The following is a 5,323-nucleotide window of genomic DNA, read 5'->3' as shown; positions in this document are numbered from 1 at the left end:
ACCTTTAACTGGTAGTTAAATCTGTTTTTCCTGGGTTCAGATTTGGCCCCAGGGAGCCCCTAGTTATTAATCGGCCAAGGAATTTGAGAAAAAGCCTGCATTATAAATTTATTCAAATCATTATGTTCTGCATATTCTTCAAGCAGTACTCCATAAATGTCATTTTTCTCTACTGAGTTTGTATATTGTAATGAAAGGCCATGAATAATGCCAATAGCTCAGTTATTCTAGATTGTTATTTAGTAAGGTTACAAAACTCTTACCAGTCTTCTTTGTACGTGAAAATAGTCTTTTCTTTTTAAAATATGGTATCCTACATGACAAGATATATACATACGTATGTCTTTTATTAAACGACTCCAGCAATGGCCCTGGCTGGTTAGTTCGGTCAGTCAAGAGTGTCCTCCCAAATAGACAAGGTTGTAGGTTCCATCCTTGGTCAGGGCACACACAGGAAGAAACCAATTAATGCACAACTGTATGGAACAACAAATGAATGCTTCCCTTCTCCCCTCTCCTCTCTCCCTCTTGCTCTCTCTGTCTCTAAATAAATAAATAAATAAATAAATAAGTATTGGCCGGTTAGTTGGAATGCCGCCTATTTGCTGGATTCCAGGGTCAGGGCACTTACAAGAAGAGCAGCTCTACGTTCCTGACCCTTTCTACTTGCTTTTCTCAAACAGACAAACAGAAACTACTCCAACCTTGTTCCCAGGTATGATAAGAAAGTATTTTTAATACAATCACTTAAATTTCATAAAAAATATTTTTGGTGGGAAGGATAAGAGACATTGACTGACAAATTCTAAAAGCCTTTTGTAAATGCAAAATGCAAAAGTTAATCAAGAAGAGCCAGCGGAATTTAAAAAGAGAAAATACCAGAGAGCTGGAGAAAGCATATTCTAGATATGATGATTTATTAAAAACCAATATTAATTAGGTCAGTATGCTATTAATAAAATAAGTTTAAAATTAATAAATGAACAGCATGAAGACACTAGTAGCCATATGTATATGGTTATATAATTTCTGATAGTTGTGAATACTAAAGAGTAATGAGAAAAGCTAGCATTTTCAAGAAATGGTGCTGGGTCAATTGACTATCATATAGAAAAAAAAATAATTTTGACCTCTACTTCAGAATGTACACAGAAATTATTTCCTGCTGGATTGTAGACCTAAATTAGAAAAATAAAACACAACATCCTTATTCAAAAATATGGTCATATCTGACACTCCTGGAGAGGCAAACATGGACACTATATACAGAAGAACACAATGATAAAATCAGACTGTGCTTAAATTAATGACTGCTGTCCTCATGAGGTCATCATTAAAGAGTGAAAGGTAAGTGAAGAGAGGAAGAAAATACTGGTCATACATACATCCGGCAGAAAACACATGCAGAATACCTAAAAATGTCATAAAATTCAATAAAGAAAAGGCAGAACCTTGACAAGATAGCTCAGTTGTTCAGAGAGCCAGACTCATATTTCCAAGGTTACAGGTTTGATCCCCACTCAGGACACATACACAAATAACCAACGTAGGCCTATTTATTTATTTATTTTATTATTTATTTATTTGTTTGTTTCCCTTGCCCCAAGGAGATATGTCAGGAAAAAATATTACTATAAGAAATGTCTGAAATTTTCCTGCTTTATGTTTTCTTCTAGGATATTTATGATTTTGTGTCCAACATTGAAGTCTTTAATCCCTTTTGAGTTTATTCTTGTGTATGATATAAGATGGCAGTCTAGTTTTATTTTTTTGCATTCATTGGTTCAATATTTCTAACAATATTTTTTAAAGAGATTGTTTTTACCCTATTCTATGTTCTTGCCTCCTATTTCAAATATTAATTGTCCATATGGGTGTGGGTGGACCTCTGGGCTCCCTATTCTGTTTCACTGATCTATATGTCTGTTTTCATTCCAGTACCATGCTGTCTTGATGACTGTGGCCTTGTGGTATAGTGATTCCTCCAAATTCATTCTTCTTTCTCAAAATTGCTGTTGCTACTCAGGATCCTTTGTGGTTCCATATGAATTTTGGAAACATTTGTGCTAGTTCTGTGAAATACACCATTAGTATCTTGATAGGAATTGCATTGAATCTATAGATTGCCCTGGGTAGTATGGGCAGTTTAATTGTGTTAACTCTTTTTATCTATGAATACAGTATATGCGTCTACTTATTTGTATTTTCTTTGATTTTTTTCTTCAGTGTCTTATAAATTTCTAAATACAGGTTTATTACCTGCTTGATTACATTTATTCCTAGAAACTTTATTCTGTCTCAGGCAGTTGTGAATGTGGTTGTTCTCTTAGTTTCCCTTTCTGATAACTTATTATTAGTGTAAAAAAAAATGTAACTGGCCTGATCTGTGATTGTGCAGTGGATAGATTGTCTCCTAATAATATATTCAATTAAATTTTTTTAGGGTGAAAAACTTTTTAATTTGCTGCAATTCGTAATATATATAATATATATATATATATTATATATATACATATGAAAACATTCCAATACCATACAAACCATGAAAGATCTTATCTATAAATTTAAAAGAGCTCTTTATATGGAATGCATTTATCTTGAAAGAAGAGGTTGTTCTTTTCTTATTTTCCTTTGCCATGTTAGTTGTCTATGGCTACTCTAACATGGGCCAGAAGGTCGGTGTGATCCAGCTGGGTCCTCTGCTTAGGGAACAAGGTCAGAATCAAGATTAGCTGTGCCGGGTTCTTATTCTGAGACATGACTCCTTCGGTTTGTCGGCAGAAATTCAGTTTCTTCCAGTTGTAGGACTGAGGTTCCTCTTTCCTTGCCCTGTGTCTCCATCTTCAAGCCAACAAAGGCATATCAAATTGATCATTGAATATCTGGTTTCTTCTCTGCTACCAGCCAGAAAAGATCACTGTTTTTCAGGGCTTGTATGATTACATTGGGCCAACTGGATAATATTTCCAAGTTGGCTGATTTGTAACCTTCATTACATCTACAAAGTCCCTTTGCCCTGTAACATAATGTGCTCATGAGAGTAAGACCAGGGGGCAAAGTTCATGGGGGCCAGAATTCTACCTTCTCTGCCCATCCAGGTGAAAACTGAGTCATGTAAACTTTTTTTTTTAATTTTTATTTATTTAAAAAAAATATTTTTTTTAACATTGTCTAAGTCTATATAAAGGTTTGTCTCATGGAGGAGAGAGTGCCCGAATAGGTTAGACTTTGTTAGTATAGCAAGCTCAAATTGTGAAACTTTTTTTTTTTTAATGAAGTTAGGTTTATTAATTTTTTTTCTGGGTTATGCTTTTGATATTGAAACTAAGACATTTCTGCATAATCCAAGGTTATATATATTTTTTAATTATCTTCTAAATGCTTTATTTATTATTTTCTAAAGTACTATATTTACCAAAGACAAGTACATGAATATTTATAGGAACATTATTTGCAACAACCAAGATACCCTAAAATTCTATCAACAGAAGAATGAATAAAGGAATTCTGGCCCTGGCTGGATAGCTTGGTTGGTTAGAACATCCTCCCAAAGCGCAGAAGATACTGGTTCAACCCCTGATCAATAAAATAAACATTAAAAAAAAGAAATTATGGTATACTAATATAATGAAATACTATACAGCAATGAGAATTTTGAACCAAAACTCTACATCTTATAATGAATAATGAAGAAAAACAGGCACAAAAATATATATATAATGAATTATTATATACATTTCAAAAACAGGTGAAATCAGAATATTGGTCACCCTTAATCAAATATTGAGAAGTCAGTTTCGAGGTGCAGTTAATATTCTGTGTTTTTTTTTTTATATGAAGACTTATATACAAATCTACTCACATTATGGGAATTCACTCATTTAGACATCTTTTTTAAATGTACTTTTTATAGTGACATATATGAAACTAAAAAGATATAGCAATAAATAATCAAATCAAATTCAAAGCAATTAAATAGGAACTAACTTGAGGGAGTCTCTGAAAATCTGAAAGTAATGCTTATTTAGAATGTCTCTATACAAAATATCTTGACCACTAAGGCTCGATATGACCGGAGGCATTTACATGACAACAAATAATCTCACATTTTCTACCTGTAGGTTTTATCTATATACCTCTTCCACAAACATCCTTGTTATCACATTTTCAAACTTGGTTCTTCAAAGTCCCTACCCATGTTAACCAACAATCAACAATAAAGCAAAACAGTAGTTTAATAAACTTGAGTAGTATATATTAGTCATTTATAGTCATTTCTCTCTTTTTAAAGACTTTATTTATTGATTTTAGGAGGGAGGAGACCAAGAAAGAGAGACAAAGAAAGAGATAGGGTGGGGAGGAGTGGAAAACATCAACTCATGGTATTTGCCCCTCATATATGCCTTTATTGGGCAAGCCCACTTATTTTAACCAATAATCTCAGCATTCCAGGTCGACGCTCTATCCATTTTACCACCACAGGTCAGGCCATAGTCATTTTTCTTTAATTACCTATTTTGTTTTCAAAATATCCAATTTAATCATCATAGCCCACTGTTCAGAATGCTAGTCTGAAACATGTAAGGAACAGTTTTATACCAAAAATTCAAGGACTGTGATAAAATAGACACATCAGTGTAAAACCAGCTGCTTTCTACAAAAACACACATCTGGTACTTTACATAATAGTCAAAGGAGAAGCATTGAATGGTTTATCATATATAAATGAAATCCATTTAGAATTAGGATTATCATGAGGGAAATACTGTCCAAGAAACAAATAAGATAACTTAGATCCCAAAACATTATACTTATTATTAACAATAATTTAGAGTAGATAAATAAGACAACTTGGGGTATAAAATAAATGACTCACTAAAGGTTTCTTTAGATATTATAAGCAAAATCAACAGAAATAGGAGGCCACAACATAGGCTCAGTCAATCAGAAAACAAAAATTGGAGGGTTGATGTTCTATGTAAATTATGTAAATCAAAGTATGGGTTTTGAGAAAAATCAAGCCTTTCCTCCCTTAGCCTAGCTTTTCTGCAACGATTAAGAAATCTGTAAATTCAGTGTTTAAAAGTTAAAGTTTTAATCCCTCTACCTCTTGGATTATTTGCACTAATCCTGAAACCAGAAGATGGGACAGTTCAGTTCCTTAGCGATGCTCTTGAATTGAACTAGGATTGCAGCTTTATAAAAACCTATCACTACTGCGGAATATCTTTGATCTTCTTTATAACAACCAAGGAGATGGAATCCTTTTAGTATAAAGATTAAAGAAGAAACTGTCTAGACAAACACCCTGGCCTGTGTAAAT

General features: G+C 33.1%; 1 non-coding gene across 1 annotated transcript; it reads right to left on the bottom strand.

Annotated features, from left to right (window-relative positions):
* Positions 1–3,166: 3,166 nt before the first annotated feature.
* Positions 3,167–3,286, bottom strand: LOC136380243 (small nucleolar RNA SNORA28). Its single transcript, XR_010746917.1, has one exon. It is a non-coding gene; the product is annotated as a small nucleolar RNA SNORA28 (small nucleolar RNA).
* Positions 3,287–5,323: the final 2,037 nt, after the last annotated feature.

This window comes from Saccopteryx leptura, chromosome 8, assembly GCF_036850995.1.
Source record: "Saccopteryx leptura isolate mSacLep1 chromosome 8, mSacLep1_pri_phased_curated, whole genome shotgun sequence".
NCBI classification, from domain to species: Eukaryota; Metazoa; Chordata; class Mammalia; order Chiroptera; family Emballonuridae; genus Saccopteryx; species Saccopteryx leptura.
Note: the sequence above shows the minus strand (reverse complement) of the source record. Positions and strands in the feature narration are given on the sequence as shown.